General features: G+C 41.1%; 1 protein-coding gene across 3 annotated transcripts in view; it reads right to left on the minus strand.

Moving 5' to 3' along the window:
• The window catches only part of GNG12 (G protein subunit gamma 12), a 75,459-nt gene extending 51,849 nt beyond the window's left edge, over positions 1-23,610 (minus strand). The window contains exons 1-2 of one of the 3 annotated variants that reach the window (XM_070746157.1): positions 23,521-23,610; positions 5,851-5,954 (exon numbers count right to left, since the gene is read on the minus strand). The gene's annotated coding sequence lies outside the window, so the exon portion shown is untranslated. The other 2 variants (XM_070746156.1, XM_070746158.1) reach the window with 2 other exon arrangements.
• Positions 23,611-24,882: the final 1,272 nt, after the last annotated feature.

Below are 24,882 nucleotides of genomic sequence, written 5' to 3' on the forward strand. Positions count from 1 at the left end.
CCTCGTCATACAAACTTTTCAAGATACAAACCCGGGGTTTAAGATTTTTTTGCCTCATCTTACAAACTATTTTCACCTTACAAACCCACCGCCACTGCTGGGATGCCCCACCTCCGGACTTCCGTTGCCAGCGAAGCACCCGTTTTTGCGCTGCTGGGATTCACCTGAGGCTCTCCTCCACGGGAAACCCCACCTCTGGACTTCCGTGTTTTTGTGATGCTGCAGGGGAATCCCAGCAGCGCAAAAATGGGTGCTTCACTGGCAACGGAAGTCCGGAGGTGGGGTTTCCCAGAGAGGGAAGCCTCAGTGAAATCGCAGCATCGCAAAAACACAGAGGTCCAGAGGTGGGGTTTGGTGTTTTTGCGATGCTGCAATTTCACTGAGGCTCCCTTCGCTGGGAAACCCCACCTCTGGAGGTGGGGTTTCCTATGGAGGGGAACCTCAGGAGAATCCCAGCAGTGCAAAAACGGGCGTTTCGGCTGGCAAAAGGGGTGAATTTTGGGCTTGCACGCATTAATCGCTTTTCCATTGATTCCTATGGGAAACATTGTTTCGTCTTACGAACTTTTCATCTTAAGAACCTCGTCCCGGAACCAATTAAGTTTGTAAGACAAGGTATCACTGTATTAAATGAAATGAAAGCCAAATAGACATCAAATCTCTTCAAAGACAGGGGAAGCTGAATGAATGGAAGACAGAAACACAGGTCTACCCTGTTAAAAGCTCTTGTAATTAATGAGCTTATGAATGCCCCAGATGGAGCTGGTCTTCAGATTCCTGTTGTGCTAAGTTATATATCTGACATTTCCAGACAAGTCATTTAAGGATACAGAAATACACCGCATTGTGTGCTGAGGACAGCTGGCAGTCTATGAGCAAACCTAATGCGTATTTGTAATATTTATCTTAATGTTTACGGCTTAACCACTACTGAAAACAATGTGGACCAGTTTCATCTAATGATTAGAGTGTTTAATTGCAACCAGGAATGCCTAGGATCCGGTTCTACCTGACTTCATACTTCAGTGAATGATTCTGGCCTAGATATTATTTTTCAACCTAACCTTCTTCACAGGGTTGTTGTGAACACAGAATGCAGGCTACCCTCATCTGCATGGCGTTGAGTTTCTTAAATAGCCATTTTCCCACAGAAATTAATTTTTCTCCAGTATCTTGAAGACTTGAAACTAGAAAAGCACAGGTCATAAACACCACAATTATCATCCTTCTCCCTTCAATTCAACACTCCCTCAATACAAATACCGGTTTCAAATGAATGATTAGCTTTTAATCTTATTGAATAGAACACTTTATAGGTAGAAAAACTATGCAAGTCTCAAAATATTTAAGCCTGATAGAAGCCTGACCTCTAGTGGACAAAATGTAACAATTCAGCTCAGTATATTTGAAATACTGTACTGTATATTTTAGTATACAGTACAGTACAGTACTTATATATACTGCATACTGCTCAAATAAAATAAAGGGAACACTCAAATAACTCATCCTATATCTGAATGAATGAAATATTCTCATTGAATATTTCATTTGCACAACAGCATGTGAAATTGACTGTCAATCAGTGTTGCTTCCTAAGTGGATGGTTTAGTTTCACAGAAGTTTGATTTACTTGAATTTATATTCTGTTTTTTAAGTGTTCCCTTTATTTATTTATTTTTCGAGCAGTGTATATTCTTGAAGAGTGACAACTTCTCAGACTCAGTACTATGACTACTAACATAAAGAGAACATAATCAGCAAAACCTGGACTCAAGATAACAAATTATCATTGATGTTTTGATATTTTTGCCCAAAACTTTGTACTACTTTCAAATGCCCACTTGCCAACACAGACAACATACCAGGGAGAGAAAGAAAGAGTGTTAAAATTCCAGGATAAGGTAATTTCCACTATCACCTCCACCACTCCAGTTCCTCAAGAAGGCTCAAAATGGATATGACCAGAACTGGAAATACAGTAAACAAACTGTAGAGCTGGTTCACCCATAGGCTTCTTTTGATTTTCAGCCTCTTTTTTTTTTTTTTTTGGGTTGCCTTTAGAAATTGTACAACTGAGTAATGAGTCCTCGACTTACGACCAAATTGAGTCCAAAATTACAGTTGTGAGTCATTGTGGTTGTTAAAAGGGCACCACAGGTCACTATGTCACCAGACCCAATTTTAAATTTTTTTGCAGGGATTGCTAGCAGGCTCAATTTTCCCCAATTGACATTTTTGCTAGAAAATGGAAATACCATATTTTCCAGAGTATGAGACGCACCTTTTTAGCTCTCCAAAAGAGGGTGAAAACCTGGGTGTGTCTTAAATATTAGATGTAGCTCCACCCAGACACCCCCATCCTTTGGCCTCTGCCTCCCAGCAATTTACTTCCTTGCAGCAAACAGCACAGAGCCTGATTAGCAAAAGCAAGTGATTATCAACCTCCCAATCTACACCTGATTCAGCAGAGGAAGGCCACTGCTGGAACTGAAAGTGAATAATAATAATTAATAATAATAATTTATTAGATTTGTATGCCGCCCCTCTCCGAAGACTCGGGGCGGCTCACAACAACAACAAAAACAATATAATAGTAATACAAATCTAATATTTAGAAAAGTATATATAAAACCCCAACAATTAAAACCATACAACACATGCATACCAAACATAAAATATAAAAGCCTGGGGGAGGTGTCTCAGTTTCCCCATGCCTGGCGATAAAGGTGGGTCTTGAGTAATTTGCGAAAGACAAGGAGGGTGGGGGCCGTTCTAATCTCCGGGGGGAGTTGATTCCAGAGGGCCGGGGCTGCCACAGAGAAGGCTCTTCCCTTGGGTCCTGCCAAACGACATTGTTTTGTCGACGGGACGTGGAGAAGGCCAACTCTGTGGGACCTAATCGGCCGCTGGGATTCGTGCGGTAGAAGGCGGTTCCGGAGCTGCAAGGTGGACTGCTGGCAATGTTGGACTGCTGAAACTGCAAGGGGGTAAGTCAATAACTATAATTGTCTATAGAATGTTCGAATTATTAGACTTGTTTTTTTAAAGATTGTTTTATTATTGTTTTAGACAACTTAACAAAATGAAGAAGCTTATGAAAATAAATGCTTGATCTGAAGAGGCCCAGGGCTATTGTATCTTCTTTTTAATAGCAGAGAATAACTATACTGTACTTCCAGAAAGCCATATCAAATTGAAAGATTTGTAAAAGTATAATCTGAAATGTAACAGTGTCCCTTTTAGTATTAAGATAAGGCAGCTGAGTTAAACTCTGAGTTATTCATGTTTGGAGTAGATCTATTTAAATAATTGGGAGGAGTTAATGTGACTATATTTAAGAGAAATTTCTGGCATTAATATACTGCCATAATGTACATTTGTCCAATTATTTGCTATTTCTATGTATCAGACATACACGCACAAAAATATTCAGCAGACGGTGTATATTATCTGTGCTGTTTTCTGTTTGCCAAACAGAGAGTCAGAGGCCTTTTTTCCTTGTTTTCCTCCCCCAAAACTAAGGTGCGTCTTATACTCCAAAAATACGGTAACAAAATGAAGCCACTTTTTAAAATAAATGCTTGATCTGAAGAGACAGGTGCTATTATATTTTCTTTTAAATAGCAGAGAATATTTCCAGAAAGCCTCAGCAATTTTAAAGGTCTGCAAAAAGTATAATTTAAAAAGTTTTAAATATTAGTATTGAGTATTAGTATTAAGATAAGGCATCTGAGTTAAACCCTGACTTGGTCATGTTTGGAGTAGATCTATTTAAATAATTGGGAGGAGTTAGTGTGGCTACATTTAAGAAAACTTTCTGGCATTAATATACTACCATAATGTACATTTCTCTAATTCTTTGCTATTTCAATGGTGTCATTTATTTATTTATTTATTTATTTTATTTATTAGATTTGTATGCCGCCCCTCTCCATAGACTCGGGGCGGCTAACAACAATAGTAAGACAATATAAACAAATCTAATATTTAAGTTAATTTAAAAACCCTAATTTAAGAAATACATACAGACATACCATGCATACATTTTATAAGCCTAGGGGGAAGGGAAAATCTCAATTCCCCCATGCCTGACGACAGAGGTGGGTTTTAAGGAGCTTACGAAAGACAAGGAGGGTGGGGGCAACTCTGATATCTGGGGGGAGTTGGTTCCAGAGGGTAGGGGCCGCCACGGAGAAGGCTCTTCCCCTGGGTCCCGCACAGAAATACACAGCAAACAGAGTATATCATCTGTGCTGTTTGTTTGGCAAATTGCTGAGAGGCAGAGGCCTTTTCTCCTTGTTTTCCTCCTCCCAAACCAAGGTGTGTCTTATACTCCAGTGCATCTTATACTCTGAAAAATACAGTAAGTCAGCAAAATGCTTTGAAAATCAGGTTCACGTGACTGCAGGAGACTGCAAATGCCATAAATGGAAACTGGTTGTCAAGAGCCCAAAATGTAATCAAGTGAGTGTGTGGTACTACAGCTATCATAATTTTGAAACTAGGTCAGAAGCATCTTCTAGGGGAGGTGGGGGCCATTGTAACTTCAGTTACTAAGTAAAATGGTTTACGTTTACACCTATCTACCGTATTTTTCGGAGTATAAGACACACTTTTTTCCACTCCTAAAAGAGGCTGAAAGTTTGGGTACGTCTTACACTCCAAATAGAGCCCTGTCCACCCACCAGCTCCTACCCTTCTGTCTCCATGTGTCCTTTTTTCCTGGGTACAGAGATTGCCACTGACAATGGCTTGTGTTTTTGGGCCCCAAGCAATGCGTTTTCAGCCTCCAAATGCTTGATGTGCCATGCCCAAAAAAGGCTACCTGGAACAGCTGCTGCCTTCTCTTACCCCTTCTATGCTTTGCCTACTTTTGTCACTGGAGCTCCCTGAAGCTGTTTTTCAACCCCAACACGAGCTAGGCAATCTTCTGTAGAATACCCTACGAGACTAGACTTTCAATCCTGGGCCTAGAAAGTTTAGAACTAAGAAGCCTTAAACAAGATCTAAGTATTGCCCACAAGATCATATGCTGAAACGTCCTGCCTGTCGGCGACTACTTCAGCTTCAACCACAACAACACAAGAGCACACAACAGATTTAAACTTAATATTAACCGCTCCAAACTTGACTGTAAAAAATATGACTTCAGTAACCAAGTTGTTGAAGCATGGAACTCATTACTGGACTCCATACTGGACTCCATAAGAGGCCGCCGAGAAGCCCCCCGGCTGTTTTAAAAGGTGACAGCCGGGTGGCGGGGCTTCCCAGCGGCCTCCCGAACCCGAACTTTTGCAGAACTTCCGGGTTCGGCGTTTGGGAGGCCGCTGGGAAGCCCCGCCGCCCGGCTGTCACCTTTTAAAACAGCCGGGGGGCTTCTCGGCGGCCTCCCGAACGCCGAACCCGGAAGTTTGAGTTTGGCGTTCGGGTTCAGGAGGACGCTGGGAAGCCCCCCGGCTGTTTCAAAAAGCAACAGCCGGGCGGCGGGGCTTCTCGGCGACAGCGGCAGCGGGTTCGTAAGAAGAAAAAAGTTCGTAAGAAGAGGCAAAAATTTTCTGAACCCCGGGTTCGTATCTCGGGTTGTTCGTAAGACGAGGGGTTCGTATCATGAAGTACCACTGTATTACTAAATATATATTACACTTAATTTCTAAACAATCAGCTTTTAATTATTTATGCAAACATTTTATTACTATTCCAATCCAGAGAAGCAAGGCAGTTTGTGGCAATTTTTACATCAATAGATCAAAAAATCAAGCCCAACAAAAAATCCCACAAACTGATCTCCAAATATACTACCAATAATTCCTGAAATTACAGTACAGTGCTATTTTTGAAAAAAAAAAATACCTTCAAAGAAGAGGAATACTCAGACTTCTATAGCACCAAATATCAGGTAATCTAGCTTCCAATCCTTTTTCTTCCACGAATAGTGTACTTGGCCTTTGGCAAATCTGTAAAACAAAACATGCATCAGAAACTAAGTGTATAGATAACGAAATAAAAAGAAAGACTCTGTACAGGAACCATACCTCTTCTTGTAGCAATAAAAGTGCTATAAAGACCCTCCTTAATATTAAATATTTCAATATTGAATGATCTGATAATTTAATGATAATTTCTTTAAAGTGTTTATGAGCCAACAATGGAATATAACGTTCACTAAGCAAGTGGACCACTGGTTGAACTCATAACCCCTGCTATGCATAAGGCAATTTTTACATCATATTTTTTTGTGATCTCAGCCACTGTGGTTAATAAATCAGCATGTTCTCAATGGCATCAATCACATATTTGTTGACACAGAAAAATGCAACTTTTGACAGTGTACTGAATGTTCAACATGGCTGTTAATCCTACATTGGCTTGTTTCCACTTTCTCTTCTACAAAAACAAGTCGTATATTAAAATAAACAGCCTGAAAGACAAAGCACTATTCAAACCTTTGATATGAAATTATCGTATTTTTTTTCATTATAAGACGCTCCAGACCATAAAATGCACCTAGCTTTTGCGGAGGAAAACAAGAAAAAAAATCTGCCTCTGCCTCCCAGCACCCATGAGTATTCATCTGCCTAGCATCCTTGCAACAAACAGCAAACAATCTGGTCAGTTTCAGAATGTTATCACAGACTGACTTAGTAAGAGCAGGTGTCTGGCGGTTGGCCCCCTGGAATACCGACAATCAGCTCTTCCAGGCTGCGGGGATCGCTGCCACCTATTTCCGCCTTTGTGTGTCCAGTTTTTGATCTCTGTGTGCCCCATTTTCAGCCTCTGAGTATCCTGTTTTTGGCCCATGCCAGGTGGCAGTGATCAGCGGCGTCAGCAACAATCCCTGCCACCCGGAATGGGCCAAAACCAGGATACTCAGAGGCTGAAAATGGGGCACACACAGGCCAAAACCAGGACACACAGAGGCTGAAACGGGACACGTGGAGGCCAAAAATACCTGAAGGCAGAAAACGGGATGTACAGAGGCTAAAGGGTTAGGGCAAGCAGATGGGTGGAGCTTCGGCAACATTCGCTCTATAAGATGCACAAACATTTCTACCCACTTTTGGGGGGGGGGGAGGAAGTTTAAGTTTTATTAGATTTGTATGCCGCCCCTCTCCGAAGACTCGGGGCGGCTCACAACAACAGCAATACAATATACAAAGTACAAATCCAATATAAATATTTAAGAAAGATCATTACTACACAATCACACCATTCTCATATTACAGTCAGAAAAAGGTGGTGCTGGGGGGACAAGATAGTTATTCCCCCCATGCCTGGCGACCTAGATAGGTCTTCAACATCTTGCAGAAGGCGGGAAGAGTAAGGGCAATTTGAATCTCCGGGGGGAGTTGATTCCAGAGGGCCGGGGCCACCACAGAGAAGGCTCTTCCCCTGGGTCCCTCCAAACAGCATTGTTTAGTCGACGGGACCTGGAGAAGGCCAACTCTGTGGGACCTAATTGGCCGCTGGGATTCGTGTGGCAGAAGGTGGTCCCTGAGGTATTCTGGTCCGATGCCATGTAGTGTGGCTTATAGACAAAAAAAAATGTGTTCTATTCAAAATTTCTACTGTCTCTCTTTACGCACACATTAACAGATGTAAATTTCATTGAGTAAAATGTGAGGTTACTGTCAGTTCAGTCAATATTCAATTTTAGCCCTGGCTTCCTTTCTGTTTCCCTTACAATAAAAGATCAGTTTCAAACATATTTAATAGTGCTGAGATGGTCACTTTGACTACAAAATTCTATCATGAACATGAAATTAAATCTAAATAATTTGCCAGAAGGCTAACACTATTGTCTGTTATAATAAAAAAACAGATAATTTTGTGACACCTAAAAAAGAGTTTCTAAAAACAACTTTTCAAAGCATTCATTTCTATGAAATGATCCACAAAAATCTGATATGATAATAGATTTGAACCTTCAACCTCCACCTCACATCCTACAGGCTGAGTTTTCAGCTCATGGGGCCTTGAGCAAAGCTCTCTCCCCTGTCCACCCTACCAGCCCTCCTACTCCTTCTTTACTTTGTCCCCATGTTTCCTCTCTGTGGGGAATTGGGGAATGGGAAATGCCTGAGTAAAGTGGAGTTGATCTTGCTGCAGTGTCTATCAGAGCATTAGAAGGATTTTAAGATTAGGTAAGATACATTTATTTGATTTAGAATGATCTTTATTTGCTACTAACAATTAAGTCTTTATTATGAATTTAAGTTATTTTTATTACTATTATAAGAAATAGAGTTAAATTGTATAAGCATGTATGATACCGATATGAAAATCTGCAAACAATTTAGAAATGTGTAAGTGAAAACACGTAAGGAAAGAGAGAGCAAGGTTATCTCTCGTTTTTAAAGTTGGGTATATATTTTTGTGTGCGACTTATATTTGTATATAAACTTAATTTTTTCTAATACTTTTTTTTAAAGAAGGATTGCCTCTGGCTTTACTTTTCTATTCGTCCTTGCCATGAGAAGCTGTGTATGAGCAAAACTGCCAGGACTACTAGGCACTTCCTCACTGATGGATATGTAGCACGGATCCTCATTCATATAAGTTTGACTTGACACCCTGTTTCCCTGGTAGAAAAAATAATGTGCCTGTTGAAGCACTATTTCTCCATAGAGGAGCCATATTCCAGAAGATAGGGGGTACTTTGAAGAGGTGGGAGATTAATGGATATCATTCTGCTTCAATAGTTAATCAGAGGGTCTAGCTAGAATGGATCAAGCTACTTGCCCAAATCCATTTCCTTATACTTAATACTTTACTTACACATAACACATTTTTGTCCCAATTCACACAGTTCAGTGAGCCAGAAAATACTATGAATAAGAAGGGCTCTCAATGGTTATTGTCATTTTACACAAAGCGGTGGAATAAGCTGGTTCAGTACAGCAAAAGTAAGTAGTAGTCAATTAAACAAAAAAGTAGTTAATGCAGTACATGTAGAGAATGTGTATTTTCCTCCCCGTGTTTAATACATTACATAAGAGATGTTAATTTCGACAGAACTGGTACAGGAATGATGACATGTCAGCCTGGTCCAAGGGAAGGTCAGATGAATATGGAAGTAGGCATTCATATGTATTTATTTATTAATTTATTTATAAATTATACTTATAGGCTGCCCAACTCCTTCCAGAATTTGGATGGCGTACAACAAATAAAAACAGTATAAATAATCTAAAACCCATTAAAAATCATTCATATCCTTAATGGGCGGATCAAGATGGTATCAATTTTATCAACGGCCCCAGGCCTGCTAGCAAAACCAGGTCTTCAAGGTCTTCCGTAAGGCCAGTAAGGTGGGGATAACATAGCCCTCAGGGGGCAGCTGGTTCCAAAGAGCCAGAGCCACCACAGAAAAGGCCCTTCCCCACGACCCCGCCGACCGACACTGTCTGGCCAATGGGACACGGAGAAAGCCAACCCTGCCTTATAAGTCCTTATCAGTCACTGGAAACTGTGTGGCAGGAGGCAGACCCGAAGATAGTCTGGCCCTAAGCCATGTAGGGGATTCTACATGCCTCTCTTGGGGAATGGAAAACTTGCCAATGGATGCTATGCCCTATCTTTTCAGTGATCTGGGCTCTATAGAAAAAACCTTTCAAGAGGAGGCATACAGAGGCATATGAAAAGTCCATGCAATAAACAGTCCAATGGTGTCACTTTGACATATCTTCGGAAACTTCAGATCGTGCAGAATGCAGCTGCGAGAGCAATCATGGGCTTTCCCAAATATGCCCATGTTACACCAACACTCCGCAGTCTGCATTGGTTGCCGATCAGTTTCCGGTCACAATTCAAAGTGTTGGTTACGACCTATAAAGCCCTTCATGGCACCGGACCAGATTACCTCAGGGACCACCTTCTGCTGCATGAATCCCAGCGACCAGTTAGGTCCCACAGAGTGGATCTTCTCCGGGTCCCGTCAACTAAGCAATGTCGCCTGGCGGGACCCAGGGGAAGAGCCTTCTCTGTGGCGGCCCCAGCCCTCTGGAACCAACTCTCCCCAGAGATTAGAACGGCCCCCACCCTCCTTGCCTTTCATAAACAACTTAAAACCCACCTCTGCCACCAGGCATGGGGGAATTGAGATCCTCTTTCCCCCTAGGCCTTTACAATTCTATGCATGGTATGTATGTATGTATGTATGTATGTATGTATGTATGTATGTATGTATGTATGTATGTTCGGTTTTTATATTAATTGATTTTTAATCATCAATACCAAATTACTATTGTACACTGTTTTATTGTCGCTGTTAGCCGCCCCGAGTCTCTGGAGAGGGGCGGCATACAAATCCAATAAATAAATAAATAAATAAATAAATATGAGGCAGAATTCCATGAGCATAGTTGTGTTGGAGATATGTTGACTATTTGAAGCAGGAGTGTCCAACCTTGGCAACTTTAAGGTTAAGCTCTTTAACGGTTAAGACCACAAGTCTTAAAATTGCCATGGTTGGACACCCTGATTTAAACAAAGCAAAAACGAAGTTGCATTAAACATATCTGCAACCTTTTCCACACACACACACACGAGAATTTCTTTCTGACCGCAAGATCAAATGGTCCTTAATGTAACGGACTATTTCTGATCCCTAAACTGTGCTATCTTACTGACATCACAAGCTTCCATCCCATCACCATAGTCACACAACCTACTAATTACCAGGAAGAAATGAAAAAGGCTCACCATGAGCTTGAATGTGGCCCAATTGATTGGTAATGAGAACTTGAGCTTCGGATTTAAAGTATCCTACTGTGGTATGAGTGTTTGACCACAGCCTGACTCAAGCATTATAGAAGAAGCAGAACCTGGGGGCAGAGTCAAGAGAGAAATCAGCCTGGAATCATTACATTCCCACAAGTGGTCCAAACTCAGCCTCTCTTGAATTTCATTAATTTATGTAATGCCAATTTAGTGCTGTTAATTGACTGCTAGATTTTTGTATGTAGGCATGAACAACAAATCATTTTAACTGGACCTTAATGTGTGGTCCTGATTCTTTGCGCATGACAGGTATTTTGCCCAATAACATAACTCTATAGATCAGTGGTGGTGAACTTTTTTTGGTTCACATGCCAAATGGGTGCATGTGCATGTGCTATCATGTGTTCATGTGCCCACATCCATTTCCTCCTCCCCATGCATGCACACAATGCCCCCACCCTGCGCACAGGCCTCACTGAAGCCTAGGATAGTAAGAAATCACCCAATGGGCAAAACGGAAGTTCAGAAAAACTGACTTCCATTGTGCTATTTTTTGCACTCTGAGGCTTCAGGGAAGCTCCCCTAAAGCCTCCAGAGGGTGAAATGGCCTTCTCCAAGGCCAAAAATCAGCTGGCTAGTGTTTGCATGCGTGCTGGAGCTGACATAGAGCAGTGTGCCCTCCGTATTGGCTCCACGTGCTACCTGTGCCCTTGCATGCCATCTCTATTGGCTCCGCATGCCACCTGTGGCATGTGTGCTATAGGTTCACCATCATTGCTGTAGATCAAGTTGGCTCTTCTATGACTTGTGGACTTCAACTCCCAGAATTCCTGAGCTAGCATGATTGCCTCAGGAATTCTGGGAGTTGAAGTCCACAAGTCATAGAAGAGCCGACTTTGCCTACCTCTACTATAGATAATCAAACCACTAAATTAACATGGGATTACGTGGAATATGAGAGCAACCTGAGTTTAGGAAAGATGGCACAGAGGTACGTCTGTTTGTTTTATATCCCAGCTTTCATTCAGGGATACAGTCTTAAAATATATGAATGAGATGCACAAAACCAATCTCGTATAATTTAAACTTGTCATTTTTAATCTCTAGATTGTAATTAAATCGGCTTTCGGCCTATTTATATGATTCTCTTTTTAGTACTGTTACAATTACCGCAAGATACTTCGAATTTCATGTGGAGAATTTTAGTGTTAGTTTGAGACACTAAAAATGACGGGGAGCAAGAGGAGCTGTTGCTAAGCAACGGAATACGTTTCGTAAGCCAGAAAACTCTTTACTGAGGATCTTCAGTTTCAGCCACTCGCCTAAGGTTCGAAAAAGCTGAAGCAGTCTGATCAGAAACAAACAATTGCTGGCTCCCAACCCCTATTTTCTCTGCCCCTTCCCAAAGAAACCTGACATTGTGCTGCTTAGACTTGCTGAAAAATTATCAAAAGGTGTAGCCCACTGTTTTTGCCTATTTCTAGTGGCGATAAATGAAACAAAGAAAGGCCTCAGACAACCATATCACATTTGTGTTTTTAAAAATGCCAGTAATTTCCTTCAGCACTGGAAAAATGGGCTAAAATCCAACCTTCTCTGATGATAACATTAATCACCAGCACTTAATGTAGTCACTGATTCCTTCTTTAAGCATAGTAATCAAGGGATTTAATGCTCACATCTGGACTAAATGGAGCAGTGTAAGTCAGAGTTGCGCATCTCTGTTTTCCGGGAAAAGATTTATGATTTTGTGACAAGAGCTTGAATTGGCTTTTTATTTCAAGGTTATGATGGTGCTGAACGAGGGCTATTTATGTGGCCATCCCAGCACTGCTCCCTCACATGATCATGGCTGAGGCATTTGGCAACCAGCCCACCCTTACAACAGTCGCAGCATCCTGCTGTCATGTTATCACCGTTTACAACCTCCCCTGCTGACTTCCCACAAGCAAAGTCGAAGGGGAAGCTGACAGGGAAGATTTAAATTGCTCCTGTCAAAAGCATGAGATCCCAGAGATATTGGATCCTGCAGTTTGCAAGGGTCTCCAACCCATGCCATAGTGCATATCTACTTGGCCATGCCTAGCCACTGAATCCTCTGCCTGGCCATGCTTACACAATAATTAATAATAATAATAATAATAATAATAATAATAATAACAACAACAACAACAACAACAACAACAACAACGACCGATTAGGTCCCACAGAGTTGGCCTTCTCCGGGTCCCGTCGACTGAACAATGCCGTTTGGCGGGACCCAGGAGAAGAGCCTTCTCTGTGGCGGCCCCGACCCTCTGGAACCAGCTCCCTCCGGAGATTAGAACTGCCCCCACCCTCCTTGCCTTTCGTAAACTCCTTAAAACCCACCTCTGCCGTCAGGCATGGGGGAATTGAGACATCTCCCCCGGGCCGATACAGTTTATGGATGGTATGTTTGTGTGTATGTTTGTTTTTAATAATGGGGCTTTTAGTGTTTTTTCTTAAATTATTAGATTTGTTGTACATTGTTTTATTATTGCTGTGAGCCTCCCTGAGTCTACGGAGAGGGGTGGCATACAAATCTGATAAATGAATGAATGAATGAATAATTTATTAGATTTGTATGCTGCCCCTCTCCAAGGACTCGGAGCAGCTCACAACAAACAATACAATACACAAATTGTATTGTATAGTATTGTATTGTATGAATTGTATTTGTAATTGTATGTATTGTATTGTATTGTATATACAAGCTGCTGTACCTACCTGCTCTCCACCTATCTGCACTCTCAACACTCAATGCACCGTTGCACGGTTTCACAGCACTCCCTTACACAAGCATGTTCATACTGTGCCACAGCAATCTAGCTGCCCAACTATGCTTGCACCAGGCCATAGTACTCTGAATTGCCTGCCAAAGGCTTGTCATGACTGCGACTTCTGGTTTCCATCTGGCTTCCCCTCTGACTTGGAAGGCAGCAGGAAATCTCAAGTTGTAATCACATGATATCCTCACTTAATAATAGCAATAGGAACTGCCAGGATTTCTGATGCTAAATGATGCACTTGCATGTCACACTTTATAACCACACTGCTTATTGATGCAAATTCTAATCCCAATTAGCCTCAATAAATGAGGACTACTTGTAGTTTAAAACCAATAATGAATAGAGAAACCTAAAGAAACCATATCCTATTTCCCCCAAAATAAGATATCCCCTCATAATAAGACCAATTGGGCTTTTGAGTGCATGGCAATAAGGCCGAGCACTTATTTCAGGGTTCAAAAACTATATAAGACAGGGTCTTATTTTCAGGGAAACATAGTATTAACACTGGAAGTTTCCTGGAGTAAGGATTCTGAAATTTAAATAACTAACTAATAACCAAAATTCCTGTTATACTAGATGTATAGATGTAATTATTTCTCTACAATTATTTCTTGAACATATGTTATAGCCTACCCTCCAATACTAAAGTCCTCAGGACTCAAATACTATAACTAAAATTTAAAAAACTATACAAATCATGTAATTATTAATACAAACTTCAACCCAGAAATAAAGCAATATCAGCATTAAAATATATTTTTCAGGTTATTTCAGAAGTGGTAAAAAACCCAGCCAAGAACTTTTTGGAACAGAAGCTTAGGTGAAAAGACACAGCAAAGCAAACACAGCGAACTAATTGATATCTGATATCAATTAGGTTTTTTAATTTTCGCCTCTAGGGATACTCCACACATTTCAGCTGTAGGTTTTTATAGGGCAATGTTCCCAACCACTTAGAATGAAATGTACATCTCAGGTGAAGTGGAATATTTGGAAAGAATATTATTCAACTTACTAGTTTAACCTATCACATGCTTTAAAATGTACCAAAGAAGGGGTTGAGTTTTTAGAAATTGTGTTTATATGTGCTTGTATCAAGCATTTAACTGAACAGGGAACAGAGGAAGCAAGGATCAATAGCTCTATCTTTAAATTAGATTAGCTTTTCAATCAAATCCAATTACAACTGTTTGAATATGGGGAAGGGGTACGTTTATAGTCTTTGGGGCACTGATTCATACCTCTGGAACAGAGTGGCCATTAAAATAAAGGTACCACCATTATCTGGCCCATCATCCATAAACCTCATAAATAGAGAGGACTTCCAGAGATCTATTCTAAATAGCTAAACTGGTGGGGCTTATTTGATTTTGGCAAGTATCTAAATATATTCTGGTGCTGTGTTGTAAAAGACTTTAAAAGTGCTAGTACTTAATTGGTAAATTGGTACTGTACTTCAATTTGACCCAGAAGCCTATTGGTAATCAGGGCAGATTTTTTTTCAAGAACAAAGAAGAATATGCCACTGAACGGGAGGTTTTAATGCCATAGGAGAAATATTTCTAAGATTGGAAGATTGTCTAGAATTGGAATTTGGACAGGCTATTTCCTGATCTCTCCTGCAAAAGGAGTCAGATACTTAGGCATATACTGTATTTCATTCATCCTAGATATATAAAATATCTGAACATTTGATCAGTATATTTCTAGGGTCTTAAGAATGATTGTAAAAATGTAATAAAAATGAGAGTCATTTTTGTTCCTGCATTAGGACCATGATCTACAGTGGTGAGCTTGTTTTTTATGGAGCTTACTGTATTTTTTGGAGTATAAGACACACCTTTTTCCTCCCTAAAGGAGGATGAAAATTTGAGTGCGTCTTATACTCCAACTGTAGCTTTTTCAAAGCTTTTCTCCCAGTCCTAACTAGGTGCTAATGATCTTCCCACCTTCCTACTCCCTCTCCAAAGAAGATTTTCCTGCCCTAAGTTTTTGCAAGCTTGGTTTCATTCCTACTTTCTCTGAAAAAGGCTTTTTCAGCCTTAACCAAGGTATAAATAATGTGCTGAAGCTGAATAGACTAGGGATGCTAGCCAGATGAATACCTGATAGGTAGATCCCCCCCCCCTATTTTCTTTCTCCAAAAGTAAGGTGTGTCTTATACTCCAAAAATGCGGTAATTATCTAATTATTTTTTAAAAAAATCTTATTGCACCTTTGAATTTTAAGATCTGCAAGGTAGCTAACAATAAGATGACAAACTGACAGAAGCAAAAAAAAGCTGAAGCATGGGTCATATGCAACTTTGCAAATGAACTGAAAATCAACAAAACTTTCAAGGATTTGTGATAATTGAAGGAAGATATATGGGAAGTAAAACGGAATCCCACTTGGAGAACTTTTACAGTCCTATTTTTGAACAATTTTGTTGTCTTTTTCGCATTAGCTTGTTTATGAGATGTATCACACTGCTGGCTTACATTTAGCTTGTGATCAAATAAAACCCTTTTTGAGTATCCTTTTCCATCTTAAAATCAGGATTTCATACTTTGTTGAAATTTATCATTTAGCTCAATGTCACATTTTAACAAAATTGTCTGAATACTAATTTAACTTTGTGGAATTATCTACATTTTCAGTTTCCCCACATCTCAAAAGATTATTAAGCAAGCTTTTAAAAAATGAAAAACAAAGCCTAAGAGTGAAGCCTCTGATGGTCAAGATTTCTGCCCAGATTGTTTTAGAAATTTTACTGAGAACACATTGACTTGATTTTATGTAGTGTTAAATTATAGTTTAAATAGGTACTTGGGTTAAAGAAGTATTTGGGTTCATACTGTATACAAAACCTCTAACAAACAAGCTGCATTTTGACTTGGCCAGATGTATAAATTCATCCTGTGGAGTCAGTTGTTTAAACCAGCTTTGTCTCTTGCTCAGGAATTCTGGGATTTGAAGTCCACAGGTTTTAAAGGGGTTAGTTGACAATCCCTCCACTATACTGTACACAGTTGTTAAACCTAAGCCTGAACTCATAGAAGATTCAGATTTTTATATTTAATGTAATTAAAGTTTTCAGATGTAGGGCCCCAGCTGAAATTAGGTTGTTTGGCAAATCCTTGATGATTTGCCAGCCATTCAAAGACAAAAGGATCTTTTTGCAAATGAATTTCTATAAAGGGAAGGAACTCCTGTGGAGTGGTTAAAATTCAATCTGGCCATTCATTAGTATAAAATCATATATTTTTCAGTTAGTATTTGTGACAATCATCTTTTGTTTGAAACTCAAGGCAATGCATATAGAGTTCTCTTTTTTTATTATTTCTTTCCATTAAAATTGACTTGTGTGGAAAGTTGGGCAGAGGGACATTGACTGGTCTCAGATCATCAGGTGAGTTTATGTGGTTGAGATGGACTAGAATCTTGATGTTCAGCTTCTAACAAAACACTTTAACCATTACAACACAAGGTGCAACTTCAACCTATCTGGAGGACAACAGATTGGAGAAGGCTACATTATTATCTAGACATGTTAGTGGCAAACTGGATGCTGCGTTTAGTATAGCAGCACTGCCTGCATTTTGGTTTTATTGCTTATCTATGACTAGCAATCAACAAAATACAGATGTAGCTGATACAATGCTAATGAGTTATTTTTGTTTATATGGAAGACATGTTATGTACGTGACCTTAATCATCTTTCCATCTTTAGTTTTTTTCTTGCTAAACCAGACTTGCAAGATTTAAAAAAGTACATATAGCTGATACTGTATTTCTATTTGATTGAAGGAGTGATTGGTTCTGCAGCTTATCACATTTATCTTATGGCTATAAGGGGCGTGCAGAAGTGCACCAGAGTGCCTTCTGTCCCCTATCCAAATGTTTCTCTTTTACTAGTTTCATGTATTATAACTATTGTTATATCTTTGTATACCACCAATATGTACTTGACAAAACAAATAGTAAAACAAAACAAGTACTTTTTGATACATGAATGTTGTATGTTTCTACCATTGTCTAACAAGTTAATCTGCATTCATATCAGCATGGTTGTATGCATAATAATAGATTAACATTTTAGTATAATTTCAGTTATGGTGTATAATTTTTGTTGAAATAAATTTTACTTCATTTGCTATTATATGTTGTCTGCCAGGGTTCTTCTCTTATTCAGCCTTGCTTACTGCAGGATAGATGGATGGATGGATAAATGGAATGCCCATATCTAAATTAGAGTCATTTTTCTGAAGAACTCACCTAGCGCATGCGAGTTTTTCTCCTCTAGAGAAAAGAAAAAGCAAATGTTACTACTACTGGCTTTTCTGAAGGAAGAAACAGGAAGAGCTGGGCATAATTTTGTCTCTCTTTATAAAGAGAAATAAAGAAAGCAGAATGCAGATCCCAAATTATTTTTTGTTCCTGCAAATGATTGATGTGGGAATCTTTTAATCTAAAGTTATTTATCTCGTGTACTTGAAGTGAAAAAAAGATAAAACCTTTGCTTGGCCCATTCATTGCAGACTTTGAGCCTGAGACATTTATTGATAACCGCCGTTTCTACAGTGCATAAGCTGCAAATTACATGGAAGGTTGGAAATACTAAATATAGTGGTACCTCTACTTACAAACTTAATTCGTTCCGTGATCAGGTTCTTCAATAGAAAGCAAAATTGCAAGAAGCAATTTTTCCCATAGGAATCAATGTAAAAGCAAATGATGTGTGCAATTGGGGAAACCACAGGGAGAGTAGAGGTCCTGTTTCCTCCCAGGAGATTTCTAGAGAGGCTCCACGGAGGCTTCTCCCTGCCTTTTCCAGCCCTGTTTCCTCCCAGGAGTTTCCTAGAGAGGCCCCACAGAGGCTTCTCCCCGCCTTTTCCAGTTACAGTTTCCGAGGCTCGGGTTTGTAAGTGGAAAATGGTTCTTGAAAAGAGGCAAAAAACCCTTGAACACACGGTTCTTATCTAGAAAAGTTCGTAAGTAGAGTCATTTATAGGTAGAGGTACCACTGTACTTTAGCAATAACTTGTATTTGAAGAATTATATTTTGCCTTAGTTCCACAGCATTATTCATTCATTTCTTATTCAGCTACGTAGGAAACCTAGCCTTGAAAAACACTCCTTGCATGTAGTGATTAATCTTTATACAATATAGCAAACTGATAGTTCCTTTGAGACACTGGTCTGGTTCATATAATAGCCATACACTGTTTGTTTGACTTTAGTAGTGAGCATGTTATATGAATGCAATCACTGTGGTTTAGAAATCTGCTTTATGCCTTGTTACATTAATTTAGTTTATAATGTAATATAATTCAGTAAATCATGATGGAAGAAACTGTAGGACGTGCAAGGCATGAATCCAGTTAGCATGTGCCAGTGGAGCTCAACAGCAGACTACTGTATTACAAATTTTGTCTGCAGATGAAATGAGACAATATTTCTTTACTGCTATAAATGCTGAAGCCAACCAAACCCGAATTGGTGAAATACAGTCAATCTCCACAATAATACAAAATAATCAAATTCTGCAAGTCCTGGAGATATAATATAAGATACTGTATATCTGTCTTCTGTAGAATCAAAACCATAACCAACTTTCAGATTATGTGGTAAAACTGAACTATTGAGTACCCCTCACAATTCTTTCAATCTTAACTCACCACCAGGGATTAATATTAAGTGAAAAACAACTTCTGGTATTCAAATCACCATTGATGCCATTTTATTTATGTGTGGGTCTATGTTTGTGTCAAAGGAGTTGAACTTGACTTCTGATAATTTCATGGGTCCAGCCATTTAGTATTCTTTGCAACAGTATGGAAATTATTTAACATGGGATGATTTTTTTAAAAACTTCTAATTTATCCTAAAACTCCGGCATTCCCAGGAGGCAGTGCTATGACAAATGAGTTCCTCAGGCACTTTGTCTGATGATATGACTCTGTACTGATCCAAATATTTGCAATTTTAGAATGATTTGGAAGGTATCCTAGGCCAATGTAGGCTAAGGTCAAGTTTAAAGCTGACCTTGCCTAGAGGTCTCCCATCCAAGAATTAACCACGCCTGCAATAAATCAATTTTTTAAAAGCACGATAGCTATGTGCAAATGCTGAAGACAAGTGTTAACATTTGTAATAATCTTTAAAATGTAAGAAAAGTGTAGCTCACACCCTAAAAATATGACATACGGTACTCTAAATCTCTAAGGAACTAGCTTACACTGTAAAATACTTTTAGTATACATGCTATGAGAATAGTTACATAAAATCTAAATACATGTGCAGACTAACTAGAATTCATCATGACATTACTTTTTCTATTTGCATAACTACTAAAAAAGTTAACAAAAATATAAAAGCTGAAGCTAAATCTTAGAACAAATAATTTTGTGTCACCTAAAGCAGTTATAATGTGCTGACAGTTATAATCATATAAAGCAAGTGTAAGGGAGGGATTCTAACTTAAAATTAATTTAAATAGATTCCGTATTAAATAGCTATTAAATAGAAGAAGCTGTTTAATCCAACTCTGTTGCATTTCACTATGCAGTCAGTCTTGTTTCATTTCCATAACAAACAAAATCAACTTTAAGCATGACAGAACACGTTCAACAACTCCCTAATGTTTAGCTGTCCCATTTTCTTGTGACTAGCTTCCCAACATCAGGCCTCCAAAAATGTATTTGCCAAAGTGTCGGAACAAAAGAGAAATCCTCCTTCAATTCTGAATTTGGAAATGTGAGGAGACGGTCACACTGTGCTGAATTTGCAGTAGACTTGGAGGATATAAAATTCCCCTCCAGAAAGGTGGAGGTATGTTTTTTAACTTGAAATTTCAATCGTGCTGAACTTTGGAACAGATAGAAACTCACCATCAGAGAAAGATGAACTCTAAGGAAGATATAAGAGGCCCACTTCCTTTCTCAATGTTTCTGTTCATGCAGAGCACTATGGGAATGATCAATGACAACTGTCTCTTATGGCAGTCTAGAAAGCCAAGACTGTGGATTCCTGCCAATCATACTGTTACTTTGGGGAGGAAATGCAATTATTATTCAGCAGACATTTCACTAGCAATGGTGAAAGTGTAACATTTATTACTGTTCTCAGCGTATGCTCCAGAGTCACCAAACGTTCAGATTGGAACAATTACTTCCTTTTTTCCTCCTCTTACAACATCCTCAGTATTGGGTGGAGTCACAAATTGTAGAGATTTTTTTTTAATAGTACATATAAGCAGCTTGAGGGAAAGCAGACAGTGGAAGGTCCCTTGATAACTATTTTCTCCTGCTTCTTCTCTTTAGGTTGTGTACAAAATAATTTGTTCTTTCCAAGATTCTGCCATTTTGAAAAAGATTCCAAAAGGAGAAATAGAAAGGCCTGTGTACTTTTGCCAAAATGGGGGAATACAAATTATTTTATGACACCCAGCCATTATTGAAACACCACCAACAGAAAAAAAATAAGTATACCATTAATGGAGCCATCTCCAGCTACCATGCAGATTACTGCCTTTTTCTACAACTACAAAGATCTATAGAAATCCAGCAATGGAATTAGCATGAATTAGAGTTATGAATTATAACATTTTAGCAATGATAGCATCTGCGCACCGCTGGTCACCCAGGACAGAGTAGGCAACTTCTATGTATAAAACATTGCAGCCAATGTACCAAACAGAAGAAAAGTGGGTCTTCTAGCCAAATAATAGTGATCCCACCCAGCATGAAGGCAAAACCATATACAGGGATCCCTCGTTTTTCACCGGGAAAGCGTTCAAAGAACACCCACAAAGTAGAAGAAAGATGTTTTTTATGTATTTAACGAGTATTTGGACTTTTAAAACTAACAACACACCGCTGCTGACCGCTGAGAGAGACTGGCTTCTCTCAATGGTCAGCAGTGGTGGTAGCGGCTTTCCTGCAGTCGGGCGGCGGTGCACGATCTTCAGAGAGTTGAGAAACATCCACAAACTGGAGGGCAAGACAAGCCGAGCCTTCCCCGTGATGCGCGGGCTGAAGGAAGCTGCCGCTGCAGTCCCCCCCCCCTCGCCAACACACACAAACCATCCTTCCCCAGCGTTCTAAGATGCGAGGCCTCTGCCGGGAATAGGGATGGGGGGGCACAGCAATCGCCGTGAATACAGTATTTTGGATATTCATCTTTCAGTTTTCCTGGATTTTCCTTCATTATCCACGATATTGCGGCCATAAGCCCCCTTTGAAAAAACCCGTGAAGTAGTGAATCTGCGAAAGATGAATCGCGAAGTAGCAAGGGATTACTGTACTGATTTCCCCATTCCCAATCTGGTGTTTAGGATGAAGGGAGTCAATGTCCAAAACTTACGATGATGGGAGTCAGTGTCCAAAAACTCTGGACGATACCTGCTTGGAGGTAATTAGTAATATATAAAGGAAGCTTTCTCTCTGCTGCTGTGCTTGTCTGTAAGGTATTCATACTACACCTCTCTCTCTCTTTTTTTAGTTTGGGAGGGGGGCAGCAGAACTTAAAAGTTCTGTGCAATCAAGTCCTGTTGGAGTGGGCAGCATATAAATATAAACAGGAAGGAAGGAAGGAAGGGGGGAAGGAGGGAGGGAGGGGAGAGAAGGAGGGAAGGAGGCAGGAAGGCAGGAAGGCAGGCAGGAAGGAAGGAAGGAAGGAAGGGGGAGGGAAGGGAAGGGAAAGGAGAGGAAGGGAGGGAGAAAGAAAGAAGGAAGGAAGAAGGAAGAAGGAAGGGAAAGTGAAAGAAAGAAAGAAAGAAAGAAAGAAAGAAAGAAAGAAAGAAAGAAAGAAAGAAAGAAAGAAAGAAAGAAAGAAAACACAGACAGACAGACTTTGGAAAAAGTGGCAAGCCATTCTCACCAGCAAGCCAAACTTGTCCAACATGAACACAGGTCAACACAACCCCTGGCCTAGAAGCAATGTAGAGTTTCTCTACAACCAGGGGTAGCCAAGTTGGCTTTTCTGTGATATGTGGACTTCAAATCCCAGAATTCCTGAGTTTAGCATGATTGGCTCAGGGATTCTGGGAGTTGAAGTCCACAAGTCATAGAAGAGCCAACTTCGCCTACTCTCTGCTCCAAACAGGGAATCCTCTGCATTTCCGAAATAAGGGCCGGCCCAACGGGCCCAGCCAGGGAAGCCAGGCCACTCCTTCCTGGGGAGCAACCAGTGAAGTCAAACTGGAGGAGACGCAGAAATTAATCTAAGCGCCTTCTTTAACTGACTCTTAATGCCAGACAACAAAATGATAGGCTAAGGCTCCGTGAAACCGGTTGGGGAGGCTGAGGGGGAAGGCAAGGCTCGTTTGCTTCAAGAACCTGGAGTTGCTTTCCATGGCCAGGCCCGGGTCTTTCGCCTTCGCAACAGCGTCTGTCTGGTCACCCCTCAGGGCGCTTGAAGGCTCTGACGTTTTTTACGCTTTAGACACACAAGAGCGACTGTGTTCTCTAATTGACCACGGACGGCATTGGAGATGGGGGGGGGGGGCGCGAGATAAGAAAACAAGAGGGTCCCCCGAACAGACTTCCCCGCCCTCACAAGCGCAGCCGGGACCCAAAGGTGGCCTAGCCGCCCACAAGCGCCGCAGCCACGCCTCGCCCAGCGCCCCGCAGCGGCGGGAAAGAGCCAAGGCGCCCCCGGTTGGTGCCCAGCGCCGCCGCCTTGAAACCACGCCGCCAGCCAGGGACGAAGAGGGCAGCGGCGGGCAGAGCGTGAGGGACGCTCCTCAGCCGCCGTCGCCGCAATGGCGAGAGGCGGAGACGGGGGGGGGGGGAAGGAAAAAAACGGGGCAGGGAAGGAGGAAGAAGAAGGCGCTGCCTCCCGCCGAGACCCTCCCGCTCTCCCCCCCTCTCCCGCCAAAGCAGCCCCGCCGCTCACCGTCCGCGGGTCCCTCCTCGGCGCCCCCCACACGCCTCCGCCCTCCTCCTCCTCCGCCACTCGGGACTATTCCGTCTCTATGGGCGACCGGAGCTGGCCGACCTCTCACCCGCTCCTCCTCCTTTCCTCCTCCGCGGCTGGCTCCGCCTGGCCCCGGGCGGGGAAGGCGACGGGGCTTCCTGGACCGCCGCCGCCGTCGCTGCCGACGAGTTCCCTTTCGCCCGCCCTGCCCAGCCGTCAGAGGCTTCCTCTCTTCGCTTGCCCGCGCCCGTCAGGTTGGCTCCGCGCCCCCCTCCGCGGCGGCCGAGTGCCAGGTCGGGCTATGGCGAGGCGGGCGGAGCGGCTCGGTTCAACACCCCTCCTGGCTTACAACGACGATGCCCGTGCAGGGTTGTTGTACGCGGCTGGGCGTGGGGAGGTTCGCCCCCGACGGGAAGGCCGCGGATCCCGGTGGCGATTCGGGTTCCAGGCAGGCTGGGGAAGGATCTCGGTCGCTAAAGCCGAGCCGGCGGCTCCCCGGATTCTGTGAACCGTGTGCCTTCCTTTTAGTCGTTTTCGATTAAAACCAGAGAGATGATGTCTATGGGAAGTCCGTAGAGACTTAGGAGGGCAAGTTGCTCTTCGGAAAATATGAAATTTTACCCCTCGTATGGCATCTCTGGATTAGAATTAGAATTCTTTATTGGCCAAGTGTGATTGGACACACAAGGGATTTGTCTTCGGTGCATATGCTCTCAATGTACATAAAGGAAAAGAGACATTTATAATTCTTTATTGAAGAATAGAATAGAATTCTTCATTGGCCAAGTGTGATTGGACACACAAGGGATTTGTCTTGGGTGCATAGGCTCTCTGTACATAAAAGACATTTATAATTCTTTATTGAATAGAATAGAATACTTTATTGGCCAAGTGTGATTGGACACACAAGGGATTTGTCTTGGGTGCATAGGCTCCCAGTGTGCATAAAAGAAAAAGATAGATTTATAATTCTTTATTGAAAAATAGAATAGAATACTTTATTGGCCAAGTGTGATTGAACACACAAGGGATTTGTCTTCGGTGCATAGGCTCTCTGTACATAAAAGACATTTATAATTCTTTATTGAATAGAATAGAATACTTTATTGGCCAAGTGTGATTGGACACACAAGGGATTTGTCTTCGGTGCATAGGCTCCCAGTGTGCATAAAAGAAAAAGATAGATTTATAATTCTTTATTGAAGAACAGAATAGAATAGAATTCTTTATTGGCCAATTGTGATTGGACACACAAGGGATTTGTCTCTGGTGCAAATGCTCTCTGTACATAAAAGAAAAGAGACATTTAGAATTTTTTATTGAAGAACAGAATAGAATTCTTTATTGGCCATGTGTGATTGGACACATAAGGGATTTATCTCTGGTGCCTATGCTCTCAATATGCATAAAAGAAAAGGTACAACACTTAATGATTGTCATCGGGGGCAAA

Source organism: Erythrolamprus reginae, chromosome 3, assembly GCF_031021105.1.
Source record: "Erythrolamprus reginae isolate rEryReg1 chromosome 3, rEryReg1.hap1, whole genome shotgun sequence".
NCBI lineage: Eukaryota > Metazoa > Chordata > Lepidosauria > Squamata > Dipsadidae > Erythrolamprus > Erythrolamprus reginae.